Raw genomic sequence first — 19,156 nt, 5'->3', positions numbered from 1 at the left:
GGGGAGTCCAGAACTAGAGGGCATAGGTTGAGGGTGAGAGGGGAAAGATATAAAAGAGACCTAAGGGGCAACTTTTTCACACAGAGGGTGGTACGTGCATGGAATGAGCTGTCAGAGGATGTGGTGGAGGCTGGTACAATTGCAACATTTAAGAGACATTTGGATGGGTATATGAATAGGAAGGGTTTGGAGGGATATGGACCTGGTGCTTCCAGGTGGGACTAGATTGGGTTGGGATATTTGGTTGGCGTGGATGGGTTGGACCGAAGGTTCTGTTTCCTTGCTGTACATCTCTATGACTCTAACCTGTGTTGGATTTTTCCTTTTTCTTTGCCAAGGGATATTTTTGGGGACTGTCGCAAGTGTTTGGAACAGCATCATTGAGTTGGGATAGTCTGTTGGGTTTTCGGAGAGGGTTAATTTATTATATATTCTGTTCTCTTTTGTCTGTGTTTCATTTGGTAATCTTGCAAATAAATTCTGTTTTGGTTAAAACTAAGTGGTTGGGCCAACTGCATTACGCTGGAATATCTGAATTACACCTGCTTAAAACAACTAGCAAAGTTAGTGTCCAGGCTACTTTCTTGAAATATTTTGAGGGGGCCTGGCCTGGTCCATAACATTCCTAAATGCCTCCTTTTAATATTCTGTTGCACGTTACATTCAGCAAATATGTAGGTAACCCCATTCATAAAATCAGGGCAACCCAAAGTGCTTTAATATCCCACAAAGGACTTCTGAAGTGCAGAAAATGCAGATTGCAAGCCCTACAATTAGCAATGAGATAATGACAGTATATTGAGTTTGAGTAATGTCAATGGAGGATTAAATATTACCCAGTGCATTGAAAAAAGCTATAAACTTCCTCAAAATGGTACAAAGGATATTTTATGTTCACTGCGGACAGCAGATTGGGATTTAGTTTAATGTGTCTTTCAAACAACCTGAAGGGTTACACCCGAGGTGTTGACTTCTCCACCTCCTGATCCTGCCTGGCTTGGTGTGTTCTACCAGCCTCCTACTGGTCTACCTGGGATTCCAGCACCTGCGGCTTTTTTTTGGCTCTATTCAAATGACCAGGCTGTCATAAGTGCAGCTACTCAAGACTGTTAGCTTCAACTTAGTGTTGCCAACTAGCAACACTAGTTGTTATGAAGCTCATAAAGTTATTGAGGCCATTGTTCCCTAATGGGCAAAGTATAATCTAACCTATAAATTTACTCTGCCTTCATTATTATCAATTGGAACGATATTTGTGCTTATGAAAGCAGATTATCAGTGCCAATAAAAAAAACGAACAATTGTAATGAGTCAGTGGTCCAGTGCTCCCAGATAATAAACAGTATGATGCAGAACAAAAATCTTTACTCTCAATAATTTAAGAGATGTGCAAAAGAAGGAAGGGTGATGTGAGAAACAAAACAAAACTGAACCTTTTTCAATGCACTGGAAACACAGACAGATTCAGTGAGACATTCTAGACAGCATTGGATGGTTATTGCAATAGAAATGGTGTGCAAGGTGAGGTGCAAGGGAGGCGCTGGGTAATGATGCTCCTTGGAAGAGGCGGTGTGGAGACGATGGGCCGAATTGCCTCCTTCAGTAATACCTCTGTCATTTTAAGCCACCACCTCGGAACACTGCCCCCTGCTGTATTAATGGTCACAGAGCAGCCCATCCTTGTGCTCTCCGACCGACTCTCAGTGTCGCGTTTACTTAAAAGAGCCCTGCACTCACCCAGAGCTGGCTCCATATTAACCAGATCTCCCCTATTCTCCTCCAGCTTCCCTCTCCTAGCCTGCTGCCCAGAAACGAGACCTTACTCGAGGTTGGCTCGGATGTGAACTCATGAGAAAGGTTAATCTGCTGTACCACCCAGTCCCCCTGGATTCACAGACCCTTCAGTGCGATGAAAGTAAGTGCTGTGGGAAACACGGGGAATGAAACAAGGTCAAAACAGAAACAAACGCATACGGACTTTTTTAAACATTCAGCTCCGACCATGGGGACCGATCTTTCAAATAAACTTCACCCCACCCCAACCAAAAGGGGTGGACAGTAAAACAGGTTCATTATCCAGCACTTATGCAAATGGAAAACTGCATTCCGATGCATTTGACACAATACTGCGGTGCCAGGGCAAGAGCTGAGATTGTCCCCAAAAAAAATCTAATCCCAAATATTCCAGCTTTAAATTCATCCAGGACATGGGTCCTGGGTGCTGGGGAGGGGAGATGAAAGCCCTCCAACAGAACCTAATCATCCCAGCCTTTTATCCTTGATACCTCCCCGAGCGTCCACTGTGAGATTCCCGAGCACTCGTTTTCAGCAAAGCAGCGATTTGTAAGTGGCGGGGCGGGCGGGGGGATAAAATACAGCGTGTCCGCCGACAACATGATCCAATGTTTCACCTACCGTAACTTCCAGCCGCTGCAGACAGCAGCAGCGAGTTACCAACAGCAACAGTCATCAGCGGCTCCTGCAGCCCACTACAAAGATGGGATTCATCCAGCGAGTGTTAATTCACCAACTCCGTCAGTTTCACCACCATCAAGGAAGCAAATCCATCCGGGAGAGAGGGGTTTCCCTCAACGTCCGCTTATACGAGAACAGTTCTGTCTTGTCCCTGCATTTGAATGACTCTCCATTCCTCCCTCCTTCTGGCTGGTTTTGCAGCCGTCCGGCTAGTGTGAAGATGTTTTGAAAGCGGGAGGGGAGAGCGGTAGGGGTTTTCAGTGCTAACTGCAAACTGCACTGAAGTGTGGCCAGGAGAGGAGATTTCAAGGCAACATCCGCCCCAAACCACAGCGGCATACAACACAACTGGTACGTCAGAACGAAAGGCCAAGATATGAATGTGATTAGCTTTCTACAGCTTCGTTTTCTCTTGTCTTTTAATGCCATAAAGGCTCTGCTCATCTAGCTCTTATTATTGTATTCGTGACGGCAGGGGTGTTCACAAAGGGGGGGGTGGGGGTTTGTGAATTTGCCATCTACCCTAGGGTGCAGCTTTTATTTAGCAGAATCTCATTGTGTTTGTAAATGGAGTTTAACACTGTCATTTTGTCACTTTAGCAACTTGTCTTTCTGCTACACTTTAATGCCCTCAAGCTCCCCAGGATTGACACCGACACCAGCACAAAGCCAGTCAACGAAGGGGCTGAGTAACCAACACATCTTTGTCAAAGAGGTGGGATTTCTGGAATTCTTGGAAGGTTGAGAGAGAGCTACAGAAAGATTTAGTGGACAGAAATCCAGTATTCAGGAACTGGACCTATGAAGATGTAGCTGCCAGTGGTAGTTTGAGTCCAGGAGTATCTACAAGAAGGCAAATATGGAGGAAGGCAGAGTTCTCAAAAGGTTTCAGAGATAGAAGGGATTTCAGAGATGGGTGGATCTGATGGATGCCAGGAGGAACTTGAAGAGGAAGATATAATTTTCAAATAAGGCATTAGAGGAGTACATGATGAATGGGGCTTGAAATGAGTTAAGATGCAACAGCAGATGTTTGGATTAACTTGGATTTCTGGAAGTGGGAAGACATTGGGATAGTCTTGAGGTAATAAATACACAACTGAGGGTTTCATAGTAGATGAGCTGAGGCAGGTGCAGAGATGGGCAATGACATGGAGAGGCAGTGGCGAGATGGAGTTGGGTGTTTTCAGTGGAGATTTTGAACCTGCCGTATCTTTAGATAATGTCAGTGAGTAATGGCAGCATAGAGAAGAGAAATTGGTGGCAGCCAAGGATAGATCTTTGGTGGAATCCACAGATAATGGTGAAGATCCACATAGAAAAGCTACTGTGGGCTATTTGGCAATCTTTGAATGGATAAGAGTAGTGCCATCTCAGGGCAGTACCAATCAGTACTTTTTTGTTTATTCTTTCATGGGAAAAAATTCTTTCATTTGGGGCAGCACGGTGGCTCAGTGGTTAGCACTGCTGCCACACAGCACCAGAGACCGATTCCATCTTCAGATGACTGTGTGGTGTATGTATATTCTCCTCTTGTCAGTGTGGCTTTCCACCTCAGTCCAAAGAAATGCCGATTAGGTGGATTGGCCAATGCTACATTATCTAGAGTGAGTCAGGTAGATTAGCTCTGGGAATAGCAGGGTTACGGGGATAAGGTGGGTCTGGGTGGGATACCATTTGGAGGGTCAGTGTCAACTTGCTGGATCGAATGGCCTGCTTCCACATTGTAAGGATTCTATGATTCTGTGGAGATGATGTAATTGACAAGGCCAGCTTTTGTTGCCCTTGAACTGAGCGCCTGTGAGACGATATTTGATGGCATGATGAGTAAACCACATTGCTCTAGGTCTGGAGCCACATGTAGGCTAAACCAGGTAAGGATGACAGATTTCATTCCCTAAAGGCATCAATCAACCAGATGGGTTTTTACACTATTCAGCAATTATTGTGATGATCACCATCACCTAGGCTGCTTTATATTCAAGGTTTCCTAATTGAATTGAAATACCACCATGCACTAGCTGCTATGAGTCAAGGGTAGGGTCAGTGTTCTCAAAGAGTTTTAGAGCGGGAAGGATTTCAAAGATGCTAGAAGTGAGACCATGGTGGAATTTGAACAAGAAAATAAGAATTTGTGAAAATTGCATTTTACCAGAATGGGATTTGAACTCATATCCAAAGAGGATTAGCCTGGATCCTTAGATTACTAAAGTAGTGACACTACCACTACACCACCACCGAGGAAAGATGTTATAGGAAGACACTCTGGTCAACTACATCAAATGTTGCACATAGGGCAGGAAGGATAACGATGATTCATGGTAGCAGTGTCAGAGGATTTCATTTGTGATTTCGCTTTGGGTTATGTCAATGCTTTGGCAGTGGTGGGAACTGATTGGAGAGTTTCATTGTTGACATGTTTAAGCATGGTGTTGTGGGTAAATGGGTATGGAATAGGAGGCAACAGCTTGGTAGGAAGGAGAGGTTGGAGATGGGACAGTTGCTTACAAAACATAGAGGAGTCAAGGGATGAAGGCAGGGAGGAGAGAGGACCTGAGGAGAGGGAACTGTTTCTAAAATTAGCCAGCATAGAGGCCAGCAGGAGAAGTTGAGTCATTAGCGGTTTGGCACTGGGATAGGGAGAAGAGAGTGGGTCTTTCTAACGTGATGAGCTCCAAGAATGTGTGTGAGAATGTGTGACATATGTTAGGAAATTAGGTGAGTTTGAATTAGTAGGGAAAAGGTCAGGACAACAGAGGCTGGATAGGTGCTCTCAGTCTGAGAGAACATCATATCTATAAGCATCATGTACTTGGCATCGAAGATGAAAGCAGATGGTGAAAAGGAGATTTACATATACAATCAATGTTAGAATGCTATTGCGTGAGAGTCATTCTTCAAAACCTTCACTGCCTGTGTGCTAAAGAAGTTTCATGTTTCCCTGACTGCAAGTTGCCAATCCTCATGACCTCAGCAGGGTTTAAGGTTGGTTGTGAATGATCATGTACAGTTTTGGCAGTGGACAGTAGAACCCAATATTGTTTGATGTCTTCTGGCAAGGTTGTGTGATAACTGGCTAGACTAGTTATTCACCAGGTAAACATACATGCCACATGTTATTGGGAATTAGACTTAGCATCAGGAACAGAAAGACGCAGCACTGTGAAGTGACTGACATGACTGAAGAATCTACATTAGCAACCCTAAAAGACCTTTGAATCATTTTGAAAGACTTTTGAAAGATGGATACTTCACAAATGAAAAAGATGTCTCTTAAAGCTTTACCTAATAGCAGCTAGGTATCATTCAAATGTCCACTTCCATGCTTGGGCCATCCTTCATTGGTGAGTGGGAGCAAGAACAGTTTTCAGCCGGGAAAGAACTCAAAACGGTCAAACTAAAATGACATTAATTGACACCTGTTTGCAGGGATATATGGAGGACATGAGGATACAGGACAATTGAAAATCCTATTACTATCAGTGGTTTTAATTCAGTTTGGCACCTCTTTCACCTGTCATAGAACAAGCAGCAAGATGAACATCACTCCAAAGATTTAATGATTCTGATTATTTAAAACTGCAGCAATGAAACATTACTCTCTTTATCCCTTCTCGTTTCACAAAATTATCTCCAGTAATTCTGTTGTAAGTATCCACACCGATAAATAAATGTGAAATAATGAATACTTTAGAAAATCAGCAAACCTATCATTTTGTTACTCACAAATCAGAGTCGTTTGTTAACTATTGATAATTTGAGGATGTAATTAATGGTGAGTGTGAATAGTATCCAGAGCAGATGATTGAACTGATAAACAGCATTGTACTCGGAAGTGCTTTGTTTGAAAAGTAAACTTGCACAATGAAAACCAAATGAGTCCATCAGTTTATTTTTATGACTCTCGATAAATGTTTCAATGTTTAGAGCTGTTGACCTATTCCATAGGTATGCAATGAAATGGTGCACCCAGTGTACCTTTTAACAATCTCCTAGATATTAAGGAGAGACACCACGACCTGCATAACTTAGAAACCTTAACTTAAAAAGCATTTGCAAAATAGAGATCATGTGGCTTATATTGGAATAATCTTCCTTGTAAGAGTTTTGTGTGTACCTTTGCTTGTGGCTCTTTGATCTTACTGAAACTTGTTGGTTGTCCAGTGCAAAGAGTTGACCTCAACCAAGTGTTGCAGACTGGCACATTCCAAAGTCCAGGACTATGTGCTGAGGGATGCACTAAAACTGCCACCAAGGAACAATGGGGAAAGCTATAAGGTCTTTCTCCCAAAATAAAATGATGGACTGTTACATTTCGAGACTCCCACATTACCTAAATGGGAATGTAAATAGTTTCCTTTCATGACCAGAAAACATCTTTTTGCTGCAACTGGATTGAAGCTATAATGAGGAATGTCAAAATTCCACTGTATATTCTGCAAAGTCTGTACAGACCGGTTTTGTACTTGTTGTATTTACTTATAGATAATTTATCAATAAAGTATACTTTTGAAGTAAAGAAACACTAGGGAGGATTCAGTGCCTGTAGTCAGTGCACCATAATGATATGCCTGTAAGAAGTTAGAAAACACATGGGATATAAAGATAACATTTATTTCACCAAGTGCACATAGATTTTATATAAATTGCTTCCTCACAGTTTCTACTCTTCCCATTTAATTTCCAAAATAAACTAATACAACTTAAACCTCAAAGATAAGCAAAATAGTGTAATTTTTCAAATTTGTTGGGGAATGGAAATATTACAATTTGTAAAAACGTTTCTCCAAAAGTTTTGTGTGGCTAAGAGTATGTTATTTACAAGGTGGGTGAAGAATTACTTGTAACCTGATGCCCTGATTGCTACGTATAGCTCAATAATCATAAGTAGAGAAACTGTACATGAAGGAGTGCTGGACCAAACCAGTGAAGTGGTGGTTCCATATTTGAGATAGAGAGAAAGGAAAAGAGAGGGCATGAAGTTTATCAAGTTAAAGCCAAAGACTGAAAGCAGGCTTGAGAAGTTGAGAGATAAAGGATGATGGAAAGAGAGAGACCATTTGGGATAGGAGAGAGAGGTTATGGGGGAAAAGGCAGGTCATGAACTAATGAGAGGAGTTGTGTGGGTGGTGGATGGAGACTAAGGGAAGCATAGGGATTCTGCACAGTGAAGGGCTGAGGCACTGTGAAAGAGTGAAACAGTGCAAGATAGACTGCGTTAGAAAGTCTGAGGGAGAATTGTGCAGTACACGAGGGAATAAGGTGGCTAAAATTGAGGATTATAGTTATTACATGTGGCAAACAGGGTTATCATTTTTTATGGTGAGATAGAAACTAGAAAAATGCATTAGAAAATGAATAAAAAGGCAGAGTACCAGACATAATGAGAAAGTAGAAGAAATGTAAAAGGACAGAGCTCACATTGAAATTTTTGAAAGACATTTCTAAAGTCTTTTTGGACTTTGGATAGTACTTTTTGGGAGATGGAATGACATTGAGAGGTGTGAGTGAACAAAGAGGTCTCGATATTGTGAGAGATGGAAATTTCTTCATAAGGAGTTGTTGAGCATGATCACATGGAATATTTGACACATAGACTGACAGATTTAAGGGAAAAAATTAATAAGTAGAAGTTTACCAAAGCCTGCTTCCTTTATTATTATTATGTTTTCATCACACTTTATTGTAATTACGTTCAAATTTGTTGCAGCCATAGATTCAGAAGAAAAACAATTAATTAATTGGTTTAATTTGTTTCTGGTAAATTTTTTCCAATATATTAGCCACTATATATTGGTCACCAAGTGCACATATCATAAACCATTGCTTTCCCATTGTTCTATTACTGTAACATTTAAATGTATCAAGTATCACAACAAAGCTTTCTTGAATATGACATTGGATCCTATTGCACAATGGTAGTGTTCCTTCCTCTGGATTAGAAGGCTGAGCTCCATATCTCATCTGCCTGAGAGATGTGTCATCACACGCCTGAAAAGACACCACCTTCATAAGAGATTCAAACTTGCCATAGCAATTGCTGCTAGGGGCTCATTGTGGACAATTGCATTTAGAAATGCCTCTAGGTACTCACTGAAGAGGTTTCAGTATTTGTTGTCTTGCAGTTGTCCTGCTGTGAGGGAACATGGCATTGCTGTCAATTTCAAATGTTAGGGGTACTGAACATGTTATATTTACTGCTATTGACTTTGTGTGCAGGATCTCTGCATCTGAAACACATCAGGAAATTGACGCACGTTGTCTAAAGTTCACCAACACATGACCAACACATATTCCACAAGTTCTTTGAGAATTCCACCTAAAAGGAGTCTGTACTATGCTACTCCACCTTTAGAGATACTTTTAATCAAACTATTCCAACAGGTTATGACTTCCCTTTGAAGCTGAGAGGATTTGAAGCTGGGACACAATCACTGTGCCATAAGGTTCCCAAACTTTTACCCAGAGTTCTGGATTATTGGTCCAGTGTCACGACCCCCTGCTCCACCTTATTGAAGTCTTCAAGAGAAAGAGAGTGACTGGTCATGGACAACTTGCCAGGTGTCTTACTCTGTCTGAATGAGAAATGAAAAAATGACACGAGGCCAGGTAGAGCAACATCAACTGCAGCAGAAGACAGGGACAAGAGATGAAGTAAGTAAGTTGGCATTCTTCCACTCTTTCCTGAGTTTAATACTAATTTGAATAAAGGAACCTCTACACCCAGGCCAATAAGCTTGCATTCAGGCAGTTGTACACCATCTACTTTAGTCATCTGCCATGTGACAACGAGGACCCCATATACCTTCACAGGAAAAGTGAGAGATGTCCATATATATTGCTTCATGAAAATTTGGTCTAATTAGCATTTGAGTGCTCAACCTGTAGGTTTCTGGTTTAACACATGCAAGAAGACTCAAGTTATTGTAATCAGCAATTTGGAGCAAAATTACGTGCTTGAGCAGAGTTTCAAACAGACATATTTTACAAACACGGTTCTTCCTTAGTCCTTGTTTCACCCTTTGGTCAAAATTTCCTCCAATTATTTCAGATGTGTCAAGAGTTCTACCTTGACCAATGTGGGATTTTACGCTGATTTACAATCAACGAATAGCCAATAGAGAAACCTCGGAATTGAGTTTCAGTCATACTGTTAGATATTTTTATGTAAAATAAAAAATTAAATCAGTAGTTTTTGGTAACTAAGAGGTTAACAGCTCTTGCAATGTTTGAAGTAATTTTCCCATCCCCAGCTGCGTAAACAAACTCAATCAGGCACTGATGAAGTGCGGACAAGTGTCTGACGTTAAAATATGTTCAATTTACACCCATGGTACCAAGTAGATCCATCGATAAGCTTCATTCTGAGAACATTCTAATTGACCTTGACAGATAAAACGAACATGTTCTACCATTTTATGGACATGAGGAAATGAGAATGTGTCTCCATTTGATAGATTGTAGTATATGCTTAAGTGCATTAAATATTCCTGCAGGAGAAGGAGAAAGTTTTGAGATATTAGTTAATGTAACATTGCAAACCTACAGATTAAAGTTCTTAATGCAAGTGAGGGTCAAAGGAAACTGAATTGTAAACTTTCACGGAAATGTATAAATAATTTATATAATTGAAAGTGAAAAGATATGTATAAAAATGTAGCTGCAGTGTGGCTAAGGTCACCAGAGAAAGGTTGGTAATATGATGTTGAAGTGGTTGCTTAAGTGACATGTCAGTGAGGCAAAGCTGTACAATAGCCTAGAACAGAGCAAAATCTCTTCATGGGACGTTTCCATTTTAGAATTTGGTATTTCTTGGAATCTTTGTGATAATTTGTTTTCTTAACACGTAGCAACCTACTAATCAAAGAAATGCTGACAAACAGTTTTAAAGAAGCTAACAGGACAAGAAAAACTGTACAACCTAAAATAGCCTTGATTAAAGGCACATGACCAAGACTACTGCATCATTAACGTGGAAGTTAAAATCCTCTTTCTGACACTGAATTTTGGGGTTTTATTAGAAATCAGAAACCCAACATCCTGCGGCATAACATAAAAAAAAGAAATATTAGGAATGGGAAAGGAACTTAGTTATGACTTAACCAGCATCTATACCCAAATGTTATTATACAGACAATTTTGAACTAAAGTGCAACAAATATAGTCAAGACATTTTTGAAAGTGGAAGAAAATTCTGATATTACGAAATACAATGTTGGAAATTTCTAGGAATTTTTATTGTGATGTATGATCTCTGGAGTGAGCAATAACTCTGAAAGGTAAATTCGAGCTGAAAGAATGACTTGTCAACATTCCATGTTTTAAAACTTTTACTGTTACAAATGACTGGAAAAGCACTGTTGACTAAACATTATGTTCTTTTTATCAGTAATTTACACTTTAAGTCACAGATAAAGCTTGCCTATTTAACTTTGAATATGAACAGAAATCTTCCACTATGATTATATGTTATGCTGTCCCTTAAATGGACACTTCATCCTCTGGAACCTGTCTAAAATTAGTCTTCTCAATTTCTGATGGCTTGCTTCCTTTTCACTTTCCCAGTCAGAAATCAATTTCACTGAGTGTAATACTAAATATTCCTTCCCTGTCACCGAAAGTAGGTAAATCTTTCCTACTCCTTTAAATCCTCATGAACTGTTGGCTTTAATTTTAGTTTGGCTAAGTGTCAACTTAATTGATTTTAATGAGAGTTTTCACTGTGAGCTCAGGTGAGATATTCCACTGTATCTTAAAAATTCACCTCATTAGGTATTTAACCTGCCCCACGGCCTTCCTTCACACCCAATTCCAGCCCCACTAGCTACATTTGGGACAGTTCAGCACTGGTGGGATATCCTAGAATGGACTGGCATCCTTGGTGCTGGTACCAAGACAAGCACTGATACCCCAGACATGTTATGCATGGTTCCTGACATTTGCTCAGCATATTGGCACCCCGCTTTGTGGGGGAGGGACCTGGAGGTCCTGGTGCACAGAATAATGCAGACAGAGGATTTTGTCTTACCCCAGGATTGGTAGAGGACATCACAGCACTAGACCTTGCCAGCCTGGTCAGTGCATCCTCGGAGGTGGTGGAGGAATGGACACCGATGTAGGAAGGGGTCAATGTCCTTCTCTGCTCCACTTGTATAAGTGCCGCCATCTTGTTTCTGATACCTCACACCCACCCACTGTCTCTGCTGCTGTTCTTACCTCCCAAAAAAGGCTCATGCTCCACTACTCACACTATTGCTGCAACCCCTTCTCTCACTCCCTGTCACTCACTGCAATCCCCAACCACACTAACCCTACATGCCCTCTGTGCTCCCAATTCATTTACTTGGGACACCGCCCCACCTGTAGTAACAGTACCAGCTTTGCCACCCACTTCCATCTGCCTCTCTCATTTCAGGAAAAGATTCACAAAAAAGGAAAAAAGACAGTGGTGAGCTGCCTGACATCTGCCTTTTCCCCTGTTATGTGGAGAGAATTCTGACTGTGAATGCCCCAAGTGGCTGACAGACCCTTTCTAAAGAAGGCTCCCCCTACTGTGGGACCCCCAATCGAAGTTGAAACTTTATTGCTGGAACAGCACAGCAGGTCAGGCAGCATCCAGGGAACAGGAGATTCGACGTTTCGGGCACAGGCCCTTCTTTCGGCCTGTGCCCGAAACGTCGAATCTCCTGTTCCCTGGATGCTGCCTGACCTGCTGTGCTGTTCCAGCAATAAAGTTTCAACTTTGATCTCCAGCATCTGCAGACCTCACTTTGACCCCCAATCGAAGGCTATCCATTGTGACTTGATGGAGGCACACTGATAACCGCGACCAGCTTCCTGGCTTTGTGTCTGCGCTAAATAGCAAAGCAATACAGCCCTACTGTCAGCCTAGTCTCTCTGGCTGAGGGCGCAAAGCAGAAAAAGGCAAGGCGTGGCAAAGCAGTGATGCTACAAGCACCCAGATAGGCTCATATTGAGTGAGTACTATGGTGGTAAAAGGACAATTTGGAGATGCAACCTGGTCCGCAATGTTCTTTCTAAGCTGTGCACTTGCATCTGCTTCAAGGTTCTATGCACGGTGATTGGTGTCAGCATGGCATTTGCAGCATTGACTTCCAGTTACATAAGTCATTGCAGCACATGGACCTCTGAAAACTACAGGGAATGCTGCTGTCCAGTGCATGAACTAGGTGCATGTCCTTGATTGCAGTAACCTTGCTGTAGCATCACAATGATAGTTACCAATGCACTCTGAGGAGCAGCATTGAAGTTCAGGAAGTGTCCTGTAAGTGGATTGAAGTGTGATGTGCAGGTTCTTAGAGGCTTTCCCTGAGATGTTGGGATCCTGGTGTCCATCATAGAACTCCTCTGGAGCAAATGGTGATCTGATATCGACAAGTACCTACAGTGACTTCCAGGTTCAGAGTCAGAAATCGCACAACACCAGGTTGCAGTCCAACAGATTTATTTGAAACCACAAGCTTTCGGAGAGTAGCCACTTCGTCAGGTGTAGTCAGTGTTCAGAATTCTAGTTGTCTAGTTTGTTTGTGTTGTGTGGTATGATGGGAAGCTGTGTGTGAATGGCATGAGCTGTATGATTAATTAGGTCATTAGCAAGCAATAAAATCCCCTCAATGGCAACTTTGCAATCCATAATGAGAATCTTGCCTCAATACCGAGAATTTAGTTCAAAGGGTGCAGTAAGTCGTCCCGGCTTGCCAGACTTGTCATGTAATTCTGCTATCATTCTCACTATAACCAATATCAGTTCGGCTCCTATAAGATTCTGCCCTGTCTCTTCAATCTGAATGCGAGTATAGTGAAGAGCAACATTTTTCTACTTAAAGTGTTCTTTACTTCTCGGACAACATCACTTCACACCCCAACAAAACTGCAGCTATCTATTGAGTTGTAGATATTTAATATTAAACATTAAACATTAAAACTGATCTCAGAAATGATTTATTTTACCCTCTTCCCCTTGGTATTGTAAAGCACATTAGATTTATATCGAGATATAAATGCTAATTAAATATCTAATCTCAGAAGTAAATGGATTAACAGCATAGCTGTTTCTAACCCTACACCTATAATACCTGTATGGGATTTCAGGAGACTCAGAGTGTACACATCGCATACCAACAGGCCACTACTAATATCCTGAAACATAAATATATTGCACCTTCTGAACATTCTTTTGATCTCCACCAATCAGAGCACGGAGACTTGCTGTCAAGCAGACTGCAGACCCCGGTCATAAAACTGCTGCCCACATATAATAATCTCACTTACCAAATGATACATGAGAAAACTATAAACCTAAAAATGCTAACACTTCCTGTACCTTGCATTTTGAAAAATATTGTGATTCAGCATTTGGAACAAGAAAAATATTTTCAATGACTCTGCAGTTGTTACAAGTTACCATTGAATCCAGATTTTTGCAGCATCTGAAGGAAACATTCAGGGAGTAACTATGCAGAGGCTGTAGCTTCTATTGGAACAGCACCAAGATCTTTGATGAGTCTCTTCTTTCTCCTTGTAAGCATCAGCCATTAGGAGCACTGTACCTCTGAATCGGAAAGTTGTGGGTCTCGGTCCCAAATGAGAGTGGAGTCTTGTGGAGGTGAAGGCGTCTTGGCAGTGACAGGTCTTTCCCCATGATCAAAGACCTTTCAGTGAAAACCACATCCACTGACAGCTAGCAGTCCTTCTCTATTCGGGGTGGGCCACTGAGGTGGTGCTGGCTGCTCCTAGGATTGAAGTGGGACCCAAAGACAAGACATCAATAGCAGATAGCAGACTGCCGGGTGAGTGTTGTTGAGATGGGGAAAGGATTCAGCAGCAAACAACAGGGTTGGATTTTAACAGCCTACACAGAGCCCCCCTCCCACCCACACCGCCCCCTTCATAATCTCTCGATCGGTCGCTGAGTGCCTTTGAAGGAGGGGCCCCTCTTCTGAGAGCCTGCAAACAAGTACTCTCCCCACCCCATCTCAGTGTGTGCTGGGCTCACAACAAAACTGGAGGTGTTCATTGCCCACATTAACTCCTCAGCATTGGGGTGGGAAGGACAATTCTGGGCCTTGCCACCATGGACTTAATTGGGGTGGAATCTGGAGTGTGCTTCCTTCCCGTAATGGCCTCTGCCACCAACTTGCCCTGTGGAAGGACACAAGATACTGTCGTAGGAGCTGAGCATTGAACACTCTAGGCTGACAGTATAATACAGCACTGAGGGGGTGAATTACTGCTTGAAGTGACGACTTTCAGATGAAGATGATAAAACGTTACAACATGGGGTAAACCCACCTGACTAATTTAAACTAGCAACACGGAAAAGATTTATCCCGTGCAGTAATCTGTGAAAATCCGACAGGCCAAGAACTATTTAAAGTAAAAAATTAACAACTTTATTTCTTAAAATATAACAGAGAATGATTAACTAACAACTATTTACAACTCCTTCCTCTAACCTATCTTTTACTTTCCCTTCTATAATACTAGTCCAATAAAACCCCTGATTTAGATTTACTGAAAAGTTCTAATTTCGAAACCAGCCAGCGGTCGAATCGTCTTGTTGCAGATTTGTTCTCCAGGTCGGTGTTGATGTTTTTCTCTGTGCAAACTCCTTCTCCAGACAGGTACCTCTCCCAGAGTTCTCACTAGCAGTCTACAACATTTGGTCTTTTGGCAGTTCTCCCCTCAACTGTTCAATTTTCCATGGTCTTATACCCCGAAAGCATTGGATTGTGTCATTGGCTTTTAAGATTGTCAATATACTCAAGTCAAACTTGATTGGGATTTGTTTTTTTGGGGGTATAATTTAAACTGCTTTTGTCTCCAGGCAACCAGCTACCCTAACTGCTAGGCAACATGTTACATTGTATCTTGTTCAGAACACTTGGTGCTGACTGCTAGTTCTGCTAGTTTTTAACTTGCTTCTTCATAACCAAAGCAATGTCGCATCTTTTGTATCAGAGGCTCTAGTCTGAAGAACTGGGATTTGCCTCTGATATTCCGGCCAACATTCTTCTCATAGATCAATATTGTTCTGATCACATTGTGGAAGCTGTGTTTGTGAACACACTTGGCTGCTTTTAAAGCACATCGTGACATCCCATGACCATGAAAGATGCTATATAAATGTAAGTTTTTCTCTTTTTCAAAGATTGGTTGATTTGGTACTTTATGTTGTACAAATGAACCATGAACTATTGGATTATTTCCCAGTGAGGAAGAAATAATGAAGGAAATTAATATTTGCTATTCACGTGTTAAGAGCTTTACACTTCATACCACATCCATGGGTTTCCCAAGCATCTGCAACTTCCCAGAGGCAAGCAAGATGAGAACCCAACTGAGGAGTGGAATTAATCTTAAGACAATACTGCAATAAATATTCAGTACTCGCAACTGCTTTCTTACCTGATGGTGGGAGGGGAATTCACAAAACCTCTGCTGAGAGCTTACTTCCTGTGCTGTTAAGACGTTTTTCTCAATTTTAACTAAGCCTGGCGTGTTGCTGCCTTAGATTGGGCTCCGGTTGGGAATGTGACCATCAACAGCAACAATGGTGGCAGAGTCGAAGAGCTAGACACTAGAGAAAGCAGCAGCAAAGAAAGGACTGACATACTGTGGACTCACAGACAATACTGTCAGAGGAGGATGGCAGAGACTGGGTTTCCCTAACACATCAAAACAGCAGTGTTTTAGGAGGCCTCGCTGGTTGGGTCAGGTGGTGTCAGACATCTGCAGCATGTTGCTGGCTGGAGTGAGTGGTTACATGTGGTTGTCAGAAACATCCCAACCTTTTAGCTTGTGGATCCATCTAGGGCTCTGTCACAGACAAATCTCCCAGTACGCAGCATAACGATGCAGAAGACAGATAACTGATGGGATGTTTTTTTTCTCAGGACTAGCAATTACGTCACATTTTCCTATGATGATATTAGTCTGAATAGGTGGGTATTTACACTTAATACTTACATTGATTTTACTTGAGTGAAGGGTGCACTCGACAATGGACACTCTTCCATACACTCCAGAGAAACCAGGAGTACTGATCGACTGCGAGAGTGTTCCCTCCAACAATGTGCAGCCAAGGTGCAACTCTGAATAGATCTCTCTGCAAGCACGTGCCAGATTCCCCAGGAGCTGCCTTAATCCATTCACACAACACCAGGTTATAATCCAACGGGTTATTTGGAAGCATTAGCTTTTGGAGCGCTGCTCCTTCATCAGGTAGCTGTTACACAGCTTTTTAAGTCCCCTTTAAACTTCCTGCTCCTTAATTTAAATCAATGTCCCATAGTAACTGACCCTTTTTACTAAGGGGAGGGTTTATTGCTATCAACACATCTATGTCCCTCATAACTGTGTACACTTCGATTAAGTCCATCCTCAGCCTTCCATGCTCTAAGGACAACAACTCTATTCTATATAGGTTCTCTCTATAGCTGAAACACTCCAGTCCATGTGACATCCTGTGAATCTTTTCTGCATCCCCTGCAGTGCAATCACATCCTCCCTGTAGTGGGGCGACCAGAACTGCACATAGTCCTCAAGCTTGTGTCGAGACCAGTGCAGTACTACAGATGGAGTGCTGCATTGTCAGGAATAAGTACAGGATCTTCTGTTCTTGTTAATGGTGGGCAGGTGGTGGAAAAGACATTTAAAGTATGCCCCTGCACACCACTGCCTTTCTGCCTCAATCTGAACCAAGTGTTGAGCAGAATGGCCTAGGGCCCATCACTAACTGAGGCCTTTCAGTGTCTGTCAGTGAACGCTTAAAGGCCTCATCCTGCTTCTGGCATTGATCTGACTGCATGTGGCCTGCTGCATGTCATTGGTCCTCTCCTGGAGTGATCAGTCCCTCCATTAAAGGCGTTGATGCCCAGTCAAGGGACTAGATCATTGGGAAGGCAAGTGCCTCCTGAGAACCACTCACTCTTTTGCCCTCTTCATGTGAGCCTCGCCCCATGAACACGACCCCACCCACCCTGTGACCTGAATCAACGTCAATCCTGGGATTCCGGGGGTGGGGGATTGGGGGATGGTGTGGCACGGATGCAGCCTTCTCAGTATCTCCAAAGGAAGATCCACCTGTGACTCTGCCACCACCTGATTGGTATTTGGTTTGGCAGATTTGACTCCCAAAACGTGGCATTGTGGGTCTCTGCAGCTCTCCAGCTGGTGGCACACCACCAACAGTTTCACCGGGGCACGCTGTGGTCACTTGGATATGATCTAAATGCAATCCTTTCTTTTCAGTGGAGCTATTCACCTGGTGTCAGCTGAATGAAGAGGTTGTACCATCCTTTCGTCAGCATCTCAAGCATAAGACTCCTATCTCCTGAGCAAGAAGCATTACAGTGCAGCGGGTATTAAAAGAAAGGCTTGTGATTTGTTTTTGTTGCTGTAAAATCACCAGGTTAAGAAAGAATTAAATTGCGAATCATTAACTCCTGAAAATCTATGTGTGTGTGTGATGGGCCATCTCTACTGCTGTGGAATTTCAAGCCACTCTGTTTCCATTAGAAGCATTGTATAGCTGTGTTGGATCTTTGATAATAGAGAGCTGAACATAGGAGTTGGGGGTCATGTTGCGGCTATAGAGGACATTGATTAGGCCACTGTTGGAATATTGCTTGCAATTCTGGTTTCCTTCCTATCGGAAAGATGTCGTGAAACTTGAAAGGGTTCAGAAAAGATTTACAAGGTTGTGCCAGGGTTGGAGCTATAGGGAGAGGTTGAATAGACTGGGGCTGTTTTCCCTGGAACGTTGGAGGCTGAGGGGTGACCTTATAGAGATTTATAACATCATGGGGGGCATGGATAGGGTAAATAGACAAGGACCTTATAGAGATTTATAACATCATGAGGGGCATGGATAGAGTAAATAGACAAGTCTTTTCCCTGGGGGCGGGGAGTCCAGAACTAGAGGGTGGGGTGGGAAAGATATAAAAGAGACCTAAGGGGCAACCTTTCACTAAGGGTGGTATGTATACGCAATGAGCTTCCAGAGAACATGGTGGAGGCTGGTGCAATTGCAGCATTTAGAAAGCATCTGAATGGGTATATGAACAGGAAGGGTTTGGAGGGATATGGGCCAGGTCCTGGCAGGTGAGACTAGATTGGGTTGGCATGGACGAGTTGACCGCATGGCTAAGAACATTCTTAGGTTCCCATGAAACAGGAAGCACCTGTTCTGCCCTCTTCCGCATCTCTCAACATTCTGCAGCCAGTGCTGTTCATCTTTTGGCAGTGCAGTACTGACAAGGTCCAAAATCATTAACAATGCTGTTTCTGTGCTGTACATCTCTATGACTTCCCCAGGCAGCTCAAGAAAGAAGTGATGGAGGCTTGTACAATTGCAACATTTAAAAGGCATCTGGATGGGTATATGAATAGAAAAGGTTTGGAGGGTTATGGGCTGGGTGCTGGCAGGTGGGACTAGATTGAGTTGGGATATCTGGTTGGCAAGGACAAGTTGGACTGAAGGGTCTGTTTCCACGCTGTACATCTCTATGATTCTATGATATGAACAGGCACAAATTATACTGGAGAGCTGGAAATGAAGAACTTCAGCAGAATGTACGATGTTCAGGGCTCCATTCAGTGACCATTTGGTCTGACTGTTCAGTCGTCAATTTGACCCTCGTCTCACTGCCTTTGTTGG

The 19,156-nt window shown here is 42.5% G+C and overlaps 1 protein-coding gene and 1 long non-coding RNA gene across 3 annotated transcripts in view; one reads left to right on the top strand and one right to left on the bottom strand.

Annotated features, from left to right (window-relative positions):
- The window catches only part of prr5b (proline rich 5b (renal)), a 124,161-nt gene extending 121,371 nt beyond the window's left edge, over positions 1-2,790 (bottom strand). The window contains exon 1 of one of the 2 annotated variants that reach the window (XM_043709219.1): positions 2,416-2,790. The gene's annotated coding sequence lies outside the window, so the exon portion shown is untranslated. Of the gene's footprint in view, positions 1-1,737; positions 2,388-2,415 lie in introns of those variants that run through there. The other variant, XM_043709221.1, reaches the window with a different exon arrangement.
- LOC122559557 lies at positions 2,745-17,925 on the top strand. The gene is made up of 3 exons (XR_006314459.1): positions 2,745-2,826; positions 8,860-9,129; positions 17,749-17,925. It is a non-coding gene; the product is annotated as an uncharacterized LOC122559557 (long non-coding RNA).
- Positions 17,926-19,156: the final 1,231 nt, after the last annotated feature.

The sequence above is a fragment of the Chiloscyllium plagiosum genome, chromosome 19, assembly GCF_004010195.1.
Source record: "Chiloscyllium plagiosum isolate BGI_BamShark_2017 chromosome 19, ASM401019v2, whole genome shotgun sequence".
Lineage (NCBI taxonomy): Eukaryota > Metazoa > Chordata > Chondrichthyes > Orectolobiformes > Hemiscylliidae > Chiloscyllium > Chiloscyllium plagiosum.
This window is presented reverse-complemented; position numbering and strand designations above follow the sequence as displayed.